This window comes from Phascolarctos cinereus, unplaced genomic scaffold (assembly GCF_003287225.1).
Source record: "Phascolarctos cinereus isolate Bilbo 61053 unplaced genomic scaffold, phaCin_HiC Scaffold_9;HRSCAF=440, whole genome shotgun sequence".
Taxonomy (NCBI): Eukaryota; Metazoa; Chordata; class Mammalia; order Diprotodontia; family Phascolarctidae; genus Phascolarctos; species Phascolarctos cinereus.
This window is the reverse complement of record NW_027556402.1, coordinates 230,935,464-230,956,005: the sequence shown is the minus strand read 5'-3', so window position 1 is coordinate 230,956,005 and position 20,542 is coordinate 230,935,464. Positions and strand designations below refer to the sequence as shown.

Here is a 20,542-nt window from a genome sequence, read left to right as displayed (position 1 = left end):
TACTAGCTGTGCGACTCTGAACAAGTCATTTAACCTCTATCTTCCTGTCTCAGTTTTCTCATCTGTAATAACAAGTTATTATATATGATATATTGTTATATAATAATAGGTATAATAATAACACCTTCCTCCTGGGGATGTTATGAGAATCAAATGAGAAAATGCAGATAACAAGCTTTGTAAGTCTTAAGCGCTATGTAAATGTTAGCTAGCAGCAGCAGCAGGAGGAGTATGCTGTTAGGGAGTACAGTGGATAGAGTGCCAGACCTGGGGTTAAGAAGACCTGAGTTAAAATGTAATCTTAGACACTCAGCTGTGTGACCCTGGGCAAGTCACTAAATCTCTCTCAGCCTCAGTTTCCTCATCTGCAAAATGGAGATAATAATAGAACCTTCCTCTCAGGGTTGTTTTGAGGATAAAATGGTATAATATCTGTAAAGCACTTCATAAACCCTGAAGTGCTATATAAATGCTAGCTATGATTATGATTAAATACTTTAAAGTTTGCAAAGTACTTTATATACATTATCTCACCTCGAAACTGGCTACAGCCCCGGGAAGTGGGTATTACCAGAAACACAGAATTTCCCCGTTGAAAGGGACCTCTGGCCATCTAGCCCTACCTAAAACCCCCAAAATCCATTTTATAATATACCTGACAAGTGGTCATCCAGCTTTTGCTTGAAGACCACCAATGGGAGGAACCCACCACCTCCCACCTTCCGGGGCAGCCCATTCCACTTTGGGATATCTCCAATGCTAAGGAAATTTTCCCTGACATCAAGACCAAGACTTTTCCTGGTGGGACCAAACACCAGGCAGCTCTCCAAAACTTTGAAGAAAGCCTTCAGTTTCCTCCATGTCTCTTTTCTTCAGACTCAACATCACCAGTTCCTTTGACTGACTGTCATATGCCAAGAGCTAATGGCTTTACCCCATCCCAAGGACCCTTCTCTGTATACTCTCATCCCAACTTGACAGGAAAAGAAGCCAAGACTCGGGAGGCTAAATGACTTGTCTGCTGTCACACCTCTAATAAATATTAGAGGCTAGGATTGAACCCAGATCTCCTTGGACTACAAGGCCATGATTGGAGCCCGCTAACCCACAGTGTCTTGTTATTCGTCAGTTATGCGAAAGAGAAAGGTGGCTCAGATCCGACAGTATAAAAGGTCCTGTACATGAGAAGGACTCTTGCTTTTCAATTTTTCAATGTGAAAATTCAGAAAGTTATAATGAGCTGCTCAAGGGCAAGATATAGCAGTTGATTAAAGACATACTTAACCCTACTCCAATCAGCTTGACCTCCATTGTTCAAATACATAAAGCTTTTCAGAAGCAAAGGCTTTGGAGTCAGCATCTTGGGATCATAGCTTTGGAACTGGAAGGGTCTTTGGAGGCCACTGAATCCAACTCCCTCATTTTACATATTTCAGTTGCAGTCCCAGCTTTAACTCTTGCTATCTATGTGGCTATAGGGAAGTCACTTTATTTCCTCAACTGTAAATTACTTTATTCCTTTTTTTATGGACCTGTGATTTAAATGGCATGGGGAAGTCCCAGTATGGGAGTTCTTTCTGCCAGTGTGGACCAGCAGCTCATCTGCATCTCTTCTGTAACTTCTAATTTTTAGAAAGGTTTCTGTGGATCCTGAGAGTTCAAATGACTGTCCTAAGGCCTTACAACAAGGATGCACCAGAGACAGACTTGAACCCAGGTCTTCTTGACAATGAGGGCTGGCCTTCTGTCCACTCACTACACCATGAAATTGCCTAACTATAAAACAAGGATTACAATATTTGCACTACTTACCCTACAGAGCTATTGGAAAGACAGCATGTATAAATTTCAAGGCACTCTGTAGATGTGAATAGTTATTATCATTATTGACAATTATAACATACCTTACTACAGGAGTAGACTATAGGAATTTGTACTTAATTTTTCTCCAGACATAATGATTAATTCTGTATTACTGCCTGAGCTAGGACTGATTCCTCTTCAGAAAAGAGGGACTAAATAAATCTAAAAAAGTCTAAACCCCAAATCGATAAAAAGACAATTGTCTTATACACCCAGAATTCCATTTTCCTTAGTGACAAATAATAATAATTATCATCCACGTCAAATAGTATCATGGCGCCTTAAGACTCACAAAGCACTTGCCTGTACATCTCTGCCCGCATCAGTCTTTTCATGAAAAACAAAAAAATGCAATGGTTTAAGAAGGATTTATCTCTTGATTGATTTATTTGCAGAAGGATGTAAGTGAAAGATCGTTTTTTTATTAAGCTGATTGTTTTCATTGTCCCTATAGATACACAAGTGTTCCTATAATCTATAACACACTCTGCTATCCAGGGCAACAGGGCTAGTATATGTATATGTATAAAATATATATGTGTCTATAATATGTGTATATGTGTATATAATATATGTGTGTATATGTTTATATAATATGTGTATGTATATAATACAGCACATATATGTATATAATAATACCATATGTATATAATACCAATAATGGAAGCTGGGTAGTACAATGGATAGAGCACTGGACTTAGAACACGAAAAACACCTGGATTCAGATCCTGCCTTAAAAGCTTTTTAGTACAAATCTGAGGCAGCCTCTTAACCCCATTGGGCCTCAGTTTCCTCATCTGTAAGAAGAGGGAGTTGGACTCAGCCTCTGCGGTCCCTTCCAGCCTTAAATCTATCTTTCTGTCACAGTAAGCTCTTTCTACAAATGGAACAAGGGAAGAAACTGATGGATGCTCAGTAACAAAAGCTATAAATCCTAACCATCCTCCACGTTCTTTGGGTCACTGATCTGGGAAATCCTTTCTCCTGTCACAGTGACAAAAAGTAATCCATTCTACAAGTCTCAGGACTAATTCTCAGCAGCCAAGTACTAGGGAGACAGCCCAAAGGAATGCACTGTTCACGGAGAGTCAGAGGAGCTGGGTTAGGTTTCTGCACCCGTGAGACACCAGGCAAGGCAAGGCATCTCTTGGGTTTCCAATTTCTGCCCCAATAAAGTGAGAAGGTTGTGCCAAAGATGGTCTCTAATGTCCCTTCCAGGGCTAAATCCCATGACTCCAATTAGAGTAAGATGCAGACTAAGGAAGGGGACATTTTAAATTAGATGAAAGCTCTAAGTGGTTCAAAATGATTAATACAATGAAAAAGCCCTGGATTTAGAGTCAGGAAACCTGAGTTCTAATCCTGACTCTGATAATACCAATCGTGTGGCCTTGGGTAAATCACTGAACCTTACAGGGGTTTAGTTCCTTCATCTTCAAAATGAGAGGGTTGGACCAAATGATTTCCAAGGTCTCTTCCATCTCGAAATATTATAATTCCATGATCTGTAAGGAGGCAGCTAGGTGGTGCAGTGGATGGAATGCTGGGCTTGGAGGCAGGAAGACCCATCTTGCTGAGTTCAAATCCAACTTCAGACACTTACTAGTTGTATGAACCTGGGCAAGTCACTTCACCCTCTTTGCCTCAGTTTCCTCAACTGTAAAATGAGCTGGAAAAGGAAACAGGAAACCACTGTAGTATCTTTGCCAAGAAAACCCCAAATAGAGTCACAAAGAGTTGGACACAATTGAAAATGACTGAACAACAAAATGACCCATAAAGTCCCTTCCAACTCTAACCATTCTATGCTTCTATGAATCCATGAAGGTGACTTTGTAAGAGAGGGTGACACAGACCCCAATCTGTATATTAGGAGGGACCTCAGAGATCAGCTAGTCCATCCCATCCCACAAGAATTCTGTCTATGACCTCCATAAAAGGGGTCATCCAGATCTTACACGAAGACTTCTAGTAAAGGCAAACCCACTAGGAAAGAAGGAAGCAAGCACTTAATCAGCACCTACTATGTGCCAGAGGCCATCTTAAGCACATTATATGTAATGTTTTCTCATTTAATTCTCACAACTCTGTGAGGTAGGGGCTGTTATTATCCTCACTTTACAGCTGAGGATACTGAAGCAGACAGAAGTTAGGTCACTTACCCAGGCTCACACAGCTAGTACATGTCTGAGGCAGGATTCCAACTCAGCCCTTCCTGACTCCAGCTAAAGGAAAGGAAAAACAGGCAACCCAGAATTGTCTGAAAGTTCCAGCCTTGCTGATTCCAGCCCAACAAGAGGTAAGCTGCTAGAACCCTACAGCCTCCAATTGCCAACAGAAGAGGCCCCAGCACACAAAGCCAGTGACCAAGACCTAGGTTCCCAACACAAGAAGCTTGGGTCACTGCCCTCTGTTCCCCAGCAGGAGAGCTCAATCTGTTTAAAGACCAGGGAATAAAGAAACACCATGAGTAAAAAGAAACATACCATAGATTCATATTATGAGAAGAGTGAAGATCAAGACAGAAATTCTGAAGAGGACAACATTGTCAACAAACCCATCTGCAACAACAAAAGGGAATATGAACTGGTCTGAAGCCCAAAAAGCCTTCTTAGAAGAGCTCAAGAAGGATTTTAATAGTCAAATGAGAGAGGTAGAAGAGTCCTTCAAAAATACAATTGGCCAATTGGAAAAAAATACACTGAAGAAAACAAGTCCCTAAAAAACAATTGGCCAACTGAAGAAGGAAGTACAAAAACTAACAGAAGAAAACAATCTGTTAAAAACTAGAATTGGACAAATGGAAACTAATGTCTCTATGAGAGAGCAAGAATCAGTCAAACAGAAACAAAAAAATGAAAAAAGATGAAAATGTAAAATACCTCATCAGTAAAACAACCACCTGGAAAATCGATCAGGAGAGACAATTTAAAAATTATTGGACTACCTGAAAATCATGATGAAAAAAAGAGCCTGGACAGTATCTTTCAGGAAATCATAAAGGAAAACTGCCTGAAGTCCTAGAACCAGAAGGGAAAATAACCATAGAAAGAATCCACCGATCACCACCTGAAAGAGATCCCAAATTGACAACCCAAGGAATATAATAGCAAAATTCCAAAATTACCAGATGAAAGAGAAGGTGCTGCAAGCAGCCAGAAAGAAACAATTTAAATATCATGGAACCACAGTCAGGATTACACAGGACCTTGCAGCTTCTACATTAAAAGACGCAGGGTGGAACATGATATTCTAAGGCAAAGGAGCTTGGAATGCAGCCAAGGATCAATTACCCAGCAAAAATGAGCATCATTTTTCAAGGGAGGAGATGGATATTCAAAAATAGGAGACTTCCAAACTTTCCTGATAAAAAGACCAGAGCTCAACAAAAAATTTGATCTTCAAGTACAGGACTCAAGAAGACATAAAAAGGTAAATGGGACAGAAAGATACAATATGTTGTTAATAAGGGGGTGTTTAAACCCTACAAGGGAATATGACACTTGCAACCTTGAGAACTGTATTGTTATTACACCATGTTAAAGGAGTATACATAAAGAGGGTGGATATTAGTTGACTTTGATGTAATGATAAAAAAAATCTAATCAAGTGGGTTAAATGGATCCAAATAAGTGGATCAATCTGATCTTAGAAAATGTACTGAGAAAGGAGGAGGCAGACAAGGGTAAATTACATTACAGGAAAAACACAAATCCTATTACAGCAGAGGGAAAGAAGGGGGGGAGCATTGTTTGAACCTTACTCTCATCAGATTTGGCTCAAGAAGGGCATAACATAATCAGTTAGGTATAGAAATCTAACTTGCCCTATAGGCAGTAGGAGGGAAAAGGGGAAAGAAAAGGGAGGGGGAAAGAAGGGAGGGAAGAAGCAGTAAGAGTAAAGGGGAAGAAAAGGGAAAGGGATAATAAAAGGGAGGGACTGAAGGAGGCGGTGGTCAAAAGCAAAACACTAGTGAAGGGGGAGAAAGGAAAAAGGAGAAAGAAAAGCATAAATGGGGGGAAAGGATGGAGAAAAAGACACAGATAGTAATCATAACTGTGAATGTGAATGGGATGAACTCTCCCATAAAATGGAAACGGATTGCAGAATGGATTAAAAACCATAATCCTACAATATGTTGTTTACAGGAAACACATTTGAAAAAGAGTGACACAGGGTAAAGGTAAAAGGCTGGAGCAGAATATATTATGCTTCAGCTGAAGTAGAAAAAGCAGGGGTAGCAATCCTGATCTCAGACAAAGCAAAAGCAAAAATAGATCTAATCAAAAGAGATAAGGAAGGAAACTACATCCTGCTAAAAGGCACCATAGACAATGAAGTAATATCATTACTAAACATACATGCACCAATGGTATAGCATCCAAATTCTTACAGGAGAAGTTCAGGGAGTTACAGGAAGAAATAGACAGCAAAACTATACTAGTGGGGGACCTGAACCTCCCCTCTCTCACTAGATAATCTAACCACAAAATAAACAAGAAAGAAGTTAAGGAGGTGAATAGAACATTAGAAAAGTTAGGTATGATAGACCTCTGGAGAAAACTGAATGGGGATAGAAAGGAATATACTTTTTTCTCAGTACATGGCACATACACAAAAATTGACCATGTACTAGGGCATAAAAACCTCACAATCCAATGCAGAAAGGCAGAAATATTAAATGCATCCTTTTCAGATCATGATGCAATAAAAATTATATGTAATAAAGGGCCATGGAAAGATAGACTAAAAAATAATTGGAAACTAAATAATCTAATCCTAAAAAATGATTGGGTCAAACAACAAATCATAGAAACAATCAATAATTTCATTCAAGAGAATGACAATAATGAGACAACATACCAAAACATGGGATGCAGCAAAGCAGTTCTTAGGGGAAGTTTTATATCTCTAAATGCTTACATAAATAAAATAGAAAAAGAGGAGATCAATGAATTGGGCATACAACTAAAAAAACTAGAAAAAGAACAAATTAAAAATCCTCAACTAAACACCAAATTAGAAATATTGAAAAAAAGGAAAAATTAAAAATTGAAATTAAGAAAACTATTGAACTAATAAATAAAACTAAGAGCTGGTTTTATGAAAAAACAATAAAATAGATAAACCTTTGGTTAATTTAATTTTAAAAAAAGAAAGAAGAAAACCAAATTACTAGTATCAAGAATGAAAAGGGTGAAGCTACCACCAAGGAAGAGGAAATTAAAACAATAATTAGGAATTATTTTGCCCAACTATATGCCAACAAATTTGACAATCTTAGTGAAATGGATACATATTTACAAAAATATAAATTGCCCAGATTAACAGAAGAGGAAGTAAAATACTTAAATAACCCCATCTCAGAAAAAGAAATTGAACAAGCCATTGATGAACTCCCTAGGAAAAAATCTCCAGGGCCAGATGGATTTACATGCGAATTCTATCAAACATTTAAAGAACAATTAATTCCAATACTATATAGACTATTTGGGAAAATAGGTGAAGAAGGAGTCTTACCAAATTCTTTTTATGATACAAATATGGTGTTGATACCTAAACCAGGAAGAGTCAAAATAGAGAAAGAAAATTATAGACCAATTTCTCTAATGAATATAGATGCAAAAATTTTAAACAAAATACTAGCAAATAGATTGCAGCAACTTATCACAAGAATAATACACTATGACCAGGTAGGATTTATACCAGGAATGCAGGGTTGGTTCAATATTAGGAAAACTATCAGCATCATTGAGCATATCAACACCAAAACCAACAGAAACCACATGATCATCTCAATAGATGCAGAAAAAGCTTTTGATAAAATACAACACCCATTCCTATTAAAAACACTAGAAAGCATAGGTATAAATGGAGTCTTCCTTAAAATAATAAATAGCATCTATCTAAAACCTTCAGCAAGCATTATATGTAATGGGGACAGGCTAGAAGCATTTCCAATAAGATCGGGGTGTCCATTATCACCACTGTTATTCAATATTGTACTGGAAACCTTAGCTTTAGCAATAAGAGAAGAAAAAGAAATTGAAGGCATTAGAATAGGCAAAGAAGAAACAAAGCTATCACTCTTTGCAGATGATATGATGATATACTTAGAGAATCCTAGAGAATCAAGTAAAAAACTACTTGAAATAATAAACAACTTTAGCAAAGTTGCAGGCTATAAAATAAACCCACATAAATCATCAGCATTTCTATATATTACCAACAAAGCCCAACAGCAAGAGATAGAAAGAGAAATCCCATTTAAACTTACTGTAGACATTATAAAATATTTAGGAGTCTACCTCCTGAAACAAACCCAGGAACTCTATGAACACAATTACAAAACACTTTTCACACAAATAAAATCAGATCTAAATAACTGGAAAAACATCAGTTGCTCATGGGTAGGCCAGCTAATATAATAAAAATGACAATCCTACCTAAGCTAATTTACTTATTCAGTGCCATACCAATCAAACTACCAAAAATTATTTTATAGAGTTAGAAAAAATAATAAGATTCATTTGGAAAAACAAAAAGTCCAGAATATCAAAGGAACTAATGAAAAGAAATGCAGGGGAAGGTGGCCTAGCAATTCCAGATCTTAAATTGTATTATAAAGCAGCAATCATCAAAACTGCTTGGTACTGGCTAAGAAATAGAGGGGGATCAGTGGAATAGGTTAAATATGCAAGACACAGTAGTCAATGACTATAGTAATCTATTATTTGATAAACCCAAAGACCCCAGCTTCTGGGATAAGAACCCACTCTTTGAAAAAAACTGCTGGGAAAACTGGAAAAGAGTATGGCAGAAACTAGGCATAGACCCAAATCTCACACCATATACCAAAATAAAGTCAAAATGGGTTCATGACTTAGATATAAAGGCTGATACCATAAGTAAACTGGGAGAACAAGGAATAGTTTACCTATCAGATCTATGGAGAACAGAAGAATTCATGACCAAACAGGAGATAGAGAACATTATGAAAAGCAAAATGGATAATTTTGATTACATTAAATTGAAAAGATTTTGCACAAACAAAGCCAATGCAACTAAGATTAGAAGGAAGGTAGAAAATTGGGAAAGAATTTTTACAACCAGCCTCATTTCTAAAATATATAGAGAATTAAGACAAATTTATAAGAACACAAGTCATTTCTCAATTGATAAATGGTCAAAGGATATGAACAGACAGTTCTCAGATGAAGAAATTAAAGCCATCTATAGTCATATGAAAAAATGCTCTAAATCATTATTGATTAGAGAAATGCAAATCAAAACAACTCTGAGGTACCACATCACACCTATCAGATTGGCCAACATGACAAAACAGGAAAATGATAAATGTTGGAGAAGATGTGGGAAAATTGGAACACTAATACATTGTTGGTGGAGTTGTGAAATGATCCAACCATTTTGGAGAACAATTTGGAACTATGCCCAAAGGGCTACAAAAATGTGCATACCCTTTGATCCAGCAATAGCACTTCTAGGGCTATATCCCAAAGAGATCAAACAAATGGGAAAAGGACCCACATGTACAAAAATATTCATAGCAGCTCTTTTTGTGGTGGCAAAGAATTGGAAATTGAGAGGATGCCCATCAATTGGGGAATGGCTGAGCAAGTTGTGGTATATGAATGTAATGGAATACTATTGTGCTATAAGAAATGATGAACAGGCTGACTTCAGAAAAACCTGGAAAGACTTTATGGTCTGATGCTGAGTGAAGTGAGCAGAACCAAGAGGACTTTGTACACAATAACAGCCACATTGTGCATGACTAATATTGTAAACTGAACCCTTCTCAGCATACAAGGATCTAAGACATCTCCAGAGGCCTCGGATGGAAAATGCTGTCCACATCCAAAGAAAGAACTATGGAAGTTGAATCCTATCATTTTTTTTTCTTCTGTTGAGTTTTGTTTTCTCTTTCTAATGGTTCCTCCTATTAGTTTTAATTTTTACTTACAACTTCACTAATGTGAAAATATGTTTAACAGGAATGTAAATGTATAGCCTGTATCAGATTGTGCGCCGTCTTGGGGAGGGTGGTGGGGAGGAAGGGGGAGAAAAATTTAAAACTCAAAAGCATATGGAAGTGATTGTTGATAAATCAAAATAAATTAATAAAATTTCAAAAAAAGAAAACAAACCAACCAACTTGTACTCCTGCTGACAGCTCAGGAGAAGGATTCTTTCCTTTCCAAGTGAGGTGGAGACGATACAGGTTTAAGAACTCCCTCTGAACAATGGTTCAAATATCAGGGTCTGGCAGAAGCCCACCAAGCCCCAAACTTCTAAAGCTATTGTTACACGTGGCCCTCTGCTATAGAAATAATGTTGTCCCCAGCACCCAAATCACTGACTATAAATATGGTCCATTAAAAAAAACCCAATCTCCCAGCAGCTGGTAACTGCAATCATAACAAGGGAGATTAAGGCTATAAAAAGCAACCCAAGTAATAAATGCATTGCTTAAAAGCCCAACACTCCTCTAGTCCTGCCTCCCACATTCCAGCTGTCCTTTTTGGACTCTGTGGTTTTCCCAAATCCCCATGACTTTGCTTTCCTTGTTTCTGACATGGCCCATTCTAAAGCTGGAACAAAGCACCAATTAGTTCCCTCGAATCAGGCCCAGAGACAACCTTTGAGGTTTGAAGGAAATAATATCTGTAAATGCCCTTAGCACAGCAGCTGCTGGCACACAGTGGGTGCTCTAGAAATGCTTATTCCCTCCCGGCCGCCATCTTGGATTTTAGAATCTGTGTGTCTTTGGCGATCATCACTGCATACTCCACTAATAGCTTGATTACTGCAGTGTGGAAGGTGCTCATTTCACACAGAATGATCCTTCATGGCAACCCTCAATGACCAAGCCAGAGACTATCTCTATACCTTTTGTTCCTTCTTAAGACACTATCATGTGCTGTCCATACTTCTCAATTTGTTTGTTTGTTTTGGACTTGTGTTCAGAACCATTTTTTTTTTTAGAATGGGAACTCCCTAGTGTACAAAGTCCCTTCCTTGATACAGCTTTCCCTCTACTGATGTCAACTGGGGATTTGTCTCCAATATCTAGCCTTAGAGTGTTGCCTAGGGTACTAAGAGTTGAGTAAGTGACAATAACCAGAATGGGTCAGAAGTGTGATCTGAATCCAGGTCTTATTGAATCCAAAGATCATAAGGTCATAGGTTTCTAAGTGGGAGGGACCTTAGAGGCATCTAGTCCAACTTATTTTATAACTGAGGAAACTGAGGCTGAGACAGGTTAAGCTAATAAGTATCTGATACAAAATTTGAACTCAACTCTTCCTGACACCAAGCCCATCATTCTACCCCCTGGCTGTGCTGGCCCTCTATCCACCACAATCCACCTCTTCTCCTGAATAATAATTGGTAATTCTTAAATAATGCCAATCATTAATCCATCAACAAATACATACATTAATCACTGTAATAATCCAAAAGACTTCTGTTTGGAGGGCATTCTCTGAGCCTGCTCTCTTCCCTTCCCTTCTCTTCTCTCTTCTTTTCCCTTCTTTTCTTTTTTGAGATTGTCTCTCCCTAGCTCACCCAGGCTGGCCACTCACAGGTCCAATCCTATTGCTCATCAGCATGGGAGTACTGACCTGCTAAGGTTCCAACCTAGGCCAGTTCATCCTTACTTAGGTAGTCTACTGGCTCCTACTACCAAGGGGATCACCAATTTGGTGTCAGACCTACTGCAGATACCTAATCGGCTTTTGTCATTTAGTTGTTTCAGTCGTGTCCAACTCTTTGTGACCCCATTTGGGGTTTTCTTGGTAAAGATACTGGAGTGGTTCGCCATTTTCTTCTCCAGCTCATTTTACAGATGAGGGAACTGAGGCAAACAGGGTTAAGTGATTTTCCCAGGATCACAGAGTCAGTAAGTGTCTGAGGCCACATTTGAACTCCAGAAGATGAATCTTCCTATCTCCAGGCCCAGTGCTTTATCTACTGCACCACCTAACTGCCCTTATCAACTTCAGCCCTACTACAGCTAGAACTCCTAAACTCAAGCGATCCTTCAGCCTTAGTGTACTCCAGGGCACACACCCTCACACCTGGGTCTCTGAGTTATTTTTGGCAGACTGCCTCTGCTCTAGATGTGTCACATTTGTGCAGCTGGGGCCTCACTGGCCAATTCCTACCACCTATTTGCTTATGATATCAAAGCCAGTTGGGAACCAATCGGATGCCAATTGGATGTACAGAACAAGAACTCTCCCCTGCTCTCCTTACCAAGTCCAAGGGCATAGCCTGCCTCAGGAGTTGTCCTCATGTAATGATGACTGACTCAGGTGTCCCACTCATCGACAAGGATGGATGAGGAGGGGCCTGGATGCACCAATTCTGAGGGAAACAGCCCTTCCCCTAACTTGAAGCTCCCAGGCTTCCAGGAAAGAGGGTGAGAGCTCATCCCCTGGAACCTTGAATGCATGCTTAGTGCCAACCTAGCCTCTACTCAGTCATCAATCTGGCCCTGAAGCCAGCTAGAAGGCTTTTCATCATCACACAGCACTACTGAGGCATCATGGCAGAAACTGGTTCCCAAAGCTCCATGTGTTGGATTAGCTCTAGGCAATGGGGGATACACACAGTGCTGTACGCAACTTACCAGGAAAGAAAACAGAGACCATGCTCTGAGGACTGGGCCCCTTCTGGCCAGTCCTCCTATCACATATGTAAAGTGCTTTATGACATTAGATATTTTTATTATGGGGGCAGCTAGGTGGCACAGCGGAGAACGTGTCCAGTGTGAAGTCAGGAAAATTCATCTTCCGAGTTCAAATCTAGCCTCAAACACTTCCTACCTGGGCAAGTCACTTAACCCTGTTTGCCTCAGTTTCCTCATCTGGAAAAATGAGCTGGAGAATGAAATAACAGGCCACTCCACTATCTTTGCCAAGAAAACCCCAAATTGGGTCAGAGAGAGTCAGACATGACTGAAAAATGACTGAACAACACCAGCTGGGGAACAGCTAACCACACTATGATATATGAATGGAATAGAATATTACTGCACCATAAGAAAGGATGAAAAGGATGGGAAGACTTGTCTGAACTGACACAGAATGAAGTGGGCAGAACCAGAGCAATTTATAGAATAACAAGATGGCCAGAGAACTTTGAAAGACAAGAACTGATCAATACAATTACTAACCGTGATTCCAGAGGACTGAAGATGAACTATGCTGAACTTCCCGACAGAGAGGTGACAGATTTAAGATGCAGAATGAGACAATATATTTTTGGACATGATTCGTGTAGGAATTTGCTTTGCTTTATTATTCATATTTGTTGCAAGGGTTTTGTTTTTCTTTCCTTTTAGTGGGAGAGGATGGATAAGGAAGAAATCAATGCTCATTGATTGAAAAATGAAATAATTTTTTTTAAAGAAACAAAAACCCATTATACCATGCTACCTGAACTAAAAGATATGATGATTCTGAGAATTAGGAAGTCATAGGCAGTTGGGGGAATCAAGGACAGCTTTATGGAGAAGGTGGTATTGAAAGTGAGCCTTGAAGACTAGGTAAGATTTCAAAAAGCAGAAATTAAGAGGAAGGGAGTCCAAGAAGAGGGGACAGCATGGGTAAAGATAGGGAGGTGGGAAAATATGAAGAATGACAAGTAGTCTAATTTGGTTAGTTTGAGATAGTGAGAGCAAAGTCTGGTGATGCAGGTGGGGCCACAAAGCAGAGACCTTTGCATGCCAGCCTAAGGAGCTGACTTTATTCTGAAGGTGGTAGGAGAGCAGCGAATAGTTTTTTAGCCTGGTAGTAACATAATTCACACATTTGCCCCAAGGGATGTTACTCATAATCGCTATCCTCATTCACAGATCTTCACCTCTAGCTGGATGGCAGACTAAGATTCTCTGCGAACGATGTCAAAGCCATGCTCATTGTTGTAGCTGTTGGGACCCCTACTCTAAAATCTCTGGGATGAAACATCTACTTCCTGAAATGCACCCTGGAAATTCTGACCCACACATCCCCCTCTCTGGCTCTGCTTTTGGAGACTGCTGTTGGAGCTTGCCAAGAAGATGTCTAGCAGAATTTTCTAGAGTGCTAAGCGAGGGCCAGGCAACTAACGGCTACCGTGAAATTAACAGGCAGCTCCCTTTCCTCTGTGGTTTTTACCGCAACCATCTGTGCATTCAGAAAACAAGGGAATCTATAATTAGCTCTGCAAACTGCCACGTTTCTGAATGACTTTTTTGGCTGCTCCAAAATAATGCAAAAACTAGAGTATAAATGAGGTTATCGAAATTAGAGTGTTTGGGGGTATTTTTTTCCTCGTGCCAATTCAAAGTGAATCAAACTTGGCTGAAAGAAGAGAGACCAAACAATAGTCCAAAGAACCAGGTCGGTTTTGCAGATACAGAGGAGTGTCTGTGGACGGATGCCATGTGACCACAATGCTTAGGACTGAGAAAGACCCTCAGTCACTGGAGGGAAATGAACAAACTACATTTCCCAGAAGCCTGTGCAGGGACTTTGCAGCACAGAAATATCACCTGGGCGAGCTCTGATTGAATAGAACTGCTTCCAGGATGGGAATTTAAAAGTCTGAGGAGCATTTTAAGGAGGTTGGCATTAGAGAGATGAGAAGGAGAGGGCAACATGGCATTCATTCCTCATATGGCAGGATCTCAAGGCCCATCACCAACTATGGTCACGTTCTATAATATACTCTTCAATTTGTCGACATCCTTCTTAAATATTTCAGATGCAGGGTGACAAGGTCAAAGGACAGAGAGGGACTCTCAGTTCTTCCCAATCTCAGTGCCAGCTGCATCCCTGAGACAAGATAATGGAGGTCAGAATCAATGGATTTGGTCATATTGGATGCCTGGCAACCAGAGCTGCATTCATCTCAGGCAGAGTTGACATCAACTACATGGTTTACATGATTTCACCCATGGCAAGTTTAAGGGCACTGTCAAGGCTGAGGATGGAAAGCTGGTGATCAGTGGGAAAGTCATCAAGAGCATGATCCTACCAATATTAAAAGAGAAGATAATAGAGCTGAATATGTAGTAAAGTCCAGTAGTAGCTTTAGCACCATAGAAAAGGCCAAGGTTCTTTTGAAGGGTAGAGCTATCTTTGCCCCTTCTGCTGAGGCCTCTATATATAGTGATGGGAGTGAGCCATGGGAAATACAATAATTCCTTTAAGATTGTCAGTAATGCCTCCTGCTTGGGTCCCTTGGCCAAGATCAATCATGACAACTTTGGCATTGTGGATGGACTCATCACCACAGTCCATGATGTTATGGCTACCCAGAAGACAACAGATGGCTCCCCTGGCAAGCTGTGGCATGATGGGTGTGGTGCTGCCCAAAACATCCTCCCTGCTTCTACTAGTGCTGCTAAAGCTGTGGGCAAGGTCATACCTGAGCCAATGGGAAGCTCGCAGGCATGGCCTTCTGTGTTCCAACTCCCAATGTATCTGTTGTGGATCTGACCTGCTGCCTGGAGGAACCTGCCAAATATGATGATGATACCAAGAAAGTGGTGAAGCAAGCATCAAAGGGACCCTTGAAGGGCATCTTGGGCTACACAGAGGACCAGGTTGTATCCTGTGACTTCTAACAGTGAGACCCACTCTTTAGCCTTTGATGTTGGTGCTGGTATTGCCCTCAAAGACCATTTTGTCAAGCTTATTTCCTGGTATAACAATGAGTATGGTTATAAAAACCATGTAGTAGACCTCATAGTCTACGTGGCCTCCAAAGAGTAAAGTGGAAGGCCATGAATCTCCAGCCAAAAGAAGAGTTCTACCACTAGACAGCTCATACCCCTAACCTAGTTCCCTATACTGGGGATCTCATGTCCCATTCATAGTCCTTGTGACTATATATAGCATGGAGTCCTATCATATATACCACCAATAAACTCACCATATTCAGCGCAAAAACCAAATACAAAGAGATTTTAGTCCCTACTTAAGGACACATTTGTTTTAGTCATTCTTGCTTCATGCCTAACTCTTCATAACCTCTTTTAGGTTTTCTTGGCCAAGATACTAGAGTAGTTTGCCATTACTTCTCCAGCTTATTTTACAGATAAGGAAACTGATGCAAACAGGGTTAAATGACTTGCCCAGAGTCACATAGCTATTAAGTGTTCTGAGGCCAGTTTTGAATTCATGAAGATAAGTCTTCCTGAGTCCAGGCCCAGTGCTCTATCCACTGGGCCACCTAGCTGCCCTCTTCAGGACAATAGGCCCTTCCTAATACAACCTAAAATTGGATTTGGGTTGGTTTCTTTTTTTGGCTGTCATGTTGCACTGTTGACTCATATTGAGCTTACAATCCACTAAAACTCCCGGATCTTTTCCAAATGATGGGTATCGAGCCATATCTACCCCATCATTCTTGTTTGTTGAAATCTCTTTGGACACCGACAGTCATCCAAATGTATTAGCTAACCCTCCTAGCTTAATAGCATCAGTTAACTTAATATGCTTGTCATCTTTGCCTTCATTCGGGTCACTGACAACAATGTTAAACAATGCAGGGGTAGGGATAAATCCCTTGGGAACTCTCTTGGCATTCCTTGCAAGCCTATAGCTCATTTTACCTTTTAGCATTCTTGCTACTTTTTTTCTATCTAAACACAGGTCTTCCCGATACCAAGCCCAGAACTTGGGAACTAGGGACATTTGACCCAGAGAAAAGAAAAGCAGTTGGTAGGGGTATGGGGAGGGGGGGGACACAGGAGAGAAAGCTTCAAGTGTCTGAAAGGCTGGTATGTGGCAGAAAGATTGAATTTGTTCTGATTGACCTCAGAGGGAAGAACTTGGAGCACTGATTGGAAGTTGGAAAGACTAAAATGTAGGCTTCATATATAACTTCCTAATAATTTTTGTTGTCCAGTTGTTTCAGTTGTGTCCAACACTTCATGACCTCATTTGGGATTTTCTTGACAAAGACACTTGAATGGTTTGCCATTGCCTTCTCCAGCTCATTTTACAGATGAGGAAACTGAGGCAAACAGGATGAAGTGACTTGCCCAGGGTCACACAGCTAGTAAGTGTCTGAGGCTAGATTTGAACTCAAGAAGATGAGTCTTCCTGACTCCATGCCTGGCCCTCTGCGCACTATGGCACCCCCTAGTGGCCCCTATTCTACTTCAGTATAGCCTTAATTGTAAGGACATTTTCCCTAAATCTTCCTCTCTACAATTTGCACCTATTGCTCCTACTTCTTCCCTTTGGAGGTAAGCAAAGCACACCATAATGACAACAATTTAAATGGCAAGAAAACAACCAGTCAGTTAGCATTTTCTAAGCACCTACTATATGCTAAGCACTGGGGGTACAAAGAAACAGGGCAAAGCCAGTCCCTGCTCTCAAGAAGGCGCAGTCTAGCGAGCTAATAACGATAAAAATGAAACTCTATATACACAATTATTATGACCAAGCTTGACCCTGAAGGGAATTTGGAAAGTTGAGAAAAAGTACCTTCCACCCCCCTTCCACGTAACAGTCCATCAAGTGCTGGAAGACAGCTCTCATGTCTCCTGATCCTAGATCTTTTCTTCAGATGAAACTGTACAGTTTCCTCAGCTACAAAATGGGGATAATAATGGCCCCTACCTCCCAGGATTACTGTGAGGAACAAATGAAATGAGAGTTGTAAGGCACTTAGCATAGGACCTGGAACACAGGAGGTGCTTAATCAGTGTTTGTTCCCTTCCTATACACCAATTAATATTCATAGTATCTCTCCCTTTTGAATGTAAGCTCTTGGAGGGCAGGGATTGTGTTTGCTTTTTCATAGTAAACACTTAATGAATGCTTATGAATTGATTGATTAATAGTCCTTCATAACCTGGCTCCAAATCATTTTTCCATTCTTATTAAACATTATTTCCTTTTCTGAACTTTGACTTCCATCTTGCTATTCTTTCATGTCCCATCTCCATACCATACCTTTGCATACGTTGTTTCCCCTTCCTGCAATCCTCTCTCTCTCTCTCTCTCTCTCTCTCTCTCTCTCTCTCTCTCTCTCTCTCTCTCTCTCTCTCTCTCTGCCTCTTAGGATTCCTTCAAAGCTCAGCTCTCATGTCACCTCCTTGATGGCCCTGAGCTGCTAATGCCCCCCCTTCACCAAAATCCCCTTATAATTACCCTGTATATATGTCGCTCATCTTTCTCCAATAGGATGTAAACTCCTTGGAGATGAGACCATTTTGTTCATGGCATTCTATTCCCAGTGCCCAGCACAGAACAGGTGTTTAGCTTGATGGACTGTTCCCTAAAACAAAAGCATCTTTGTTTTTGCAAGAATCCTTGGTCTGGTGGTATAAGTTTTTCTTGGTTTTTCCCTGAAAAACTATAGAGTCAAGAAGGAGAGCAGTATAACCTGCTTCACGGTAAATTATTCCCAAATCTGCCCACAGCAGAACCACTTTTAGACTGTCCATGAACCAAATCGACAACACAGGTATTTTCAAGGTCTGTGCTTGTTCAGTCTCCACACAAGCAGCAGGAGATTTCTTGCCTCTCTTCCTGATTCATCTTTGGGATAAGAGTTTTCAAGGTTGTGATTTAATGAGATTTTCTATTATGTTTAGGTATGAGTTGGGGATCAGTGGGAAACCTTGAGCTAACACTAAGCTACAAATGTCTCATTACCCCTCATCATTTTAGGTAGCTTGGCAAATAGTCATTCACTCAAGGCAAATACCCATGGATAACTACCGAGCAGGAAGGAAAGCAGATTTCACAAAATTCCACAATTTCGAGGTTGGAAGGGACCAAAGTGGTCATCTGATTCAACCTGGGCTTGAAAAAGAATTGCCCTACTATGCAGCTGACAAGTGGTCCTCCAGCTTCTCTCTGAAGACCTCCAATGAGGATGAGCTCGTTCCATTGTCAAGACCTCTACAGATGAAAGAAATAGGGCCTTCAACTTCCCAAGCAATTATGGTAATAAGGTAAAATGGCATAGATCAACCTTGATTTCACCCCATGGAAGACACAGATAAAACATAAAGGATTTACTATTGCCCTCAACAAAACTTTTAAGTCCTATCTTCACGCAGAGTCACTCCAGTGACTGCAGTCTACTCCGCTTATGCTATAACATTAAACACTTGTAGTGCCCCAGAAGGAAAATGAGTTTGTGTTCACTGGAGTGGCAAATCCCTTCCCAATGGACCTACATTATCCACAAGTGTAATCCCTTTTCCATAAATGGTCTTTGAAGGAAATTAAGATAATTATCATGTCTCTTTCCCCCCTGCACTCTCTCTCCTCCCCCAACAACCTTCTCTTCTCCAGGCTAAGCATCCCTGGTTCCTTCAGTCAATCCTCATGTCACACGGACTCTAGACCCCTCACTGTTCCAGACATCCTTTCCTGGACATTCTCAAGTTTATTAACATCACTTCTAAACTGCACTTCTCAGAATACACCTCACATGAGGTATTGTCCAAGGCAGAGAAGAATGAGACAATCACTTCCTCTCTGCCACTAGCTTCTGGCTCTCAACACAGCCCCAAGCAGTATTAACCTTTTAAATTCCCTTATCACACCCTGAGCTAGCAGCAGTCCATGAAATTCTCAACATCCTTTCTAGACAAAATGCTACCTTTGCCCTAACTTTTCATGGTGGACTTATGAAATTGATTATTTGAACCCAAGGGGAAAATTTTACATTGATCCCTGTTAAATTTCCTCTTTTTAGATTCAATCCAATGTTCTAGGTTGCCAAGATCTCCCAGAAGTCCTTCCTAACTACCAAGAGAGTATAATAGTTTATAGTTTTAAGTATTTATTAATACATGCCTCTGAGTCTTTTATGTTTTAAGTATTTCTTTCATAGTAGAGAAAATATACAGCTAAATTCTACTTTACATTACTGTTTTGCATAGTATGTACCTTTTTTGTTAGTTTGTTTGTTTTTAATTTATCTTATTTTCAGTTCACAGAACAAAACAAGAATTTCCCTAATACAGTACCATAAAAAAAGATGATTGTACATATAGTAACTACCTTTCTAGAAAGAACCTTATTAATCAGTTTCAGAGAGGACCCTAGATATGAGTCTATTGCAGCCAGGTAATCAAGATAAAGCACTAGGACAGCTAGGTGGCCAAGTAGACAGAGAGCCAAGCCTGGCATCAGGAAGACCTGAGTTCATATCTGGTCTCAGATACGTATTAACTGTGTCACCCTGGGCAAGTCACTTAACCCTGTTTGCCTCAGTTTCCTCATCTGTAAAATGAGCTAGAGAAGGAAATGGCAAACCTCTCCAGTCTCTTTCCCAAGAAAACCCTAAATGGGGTCATAAAGAGTCAGACATGATTGAAAAACAGCTAAGCAACAACAAGATAAAGCACTGGACCTGGAGCCAGGAAGAGCTCAGTTCAAATCCAGCTCTGGTCACTTACTAGCCACATGACCCTGGGTAAGTCATTTAATCTCTGCCTCAAATTTTTCATCTGTAAAATGGGGATAATAATAGCACCCACCTCCAAGGGGGGGGTTGAAACTGAAATGAGATTTATGTAAAATGTTTATAAACCTTAAAGTACTCTATAAATGCTAACTGTTCTTATGAGTCATAGCTAAGCTTTGTATAAGAGATTTTCCCAAGTATTCCTTGAATTGTGAACCAGGGAAAA

The 20,542-nt window shown here is 40.1% G+C and overlaps 1 protein-coding gene and 1 pseudogene across 1 annotated transcript in view; one reads left to right on the top strand and one right to left on the bottom strand.

Annotated features, from left to right (window-relative positions):
- Nucleotides 1–20,542, bottom strand: part of KIAA1549L (KIAA1549 like) — a 310,713-nt gene that overhangs the window by 214,473 nt on the left and 75,698 nt on the right.
- On the top strand, nt 14,591–15,815 carry LOC110192634 (glyceraldehyde-3-phosphate dehydrogenase pseudogene; annotated as a pseudogene).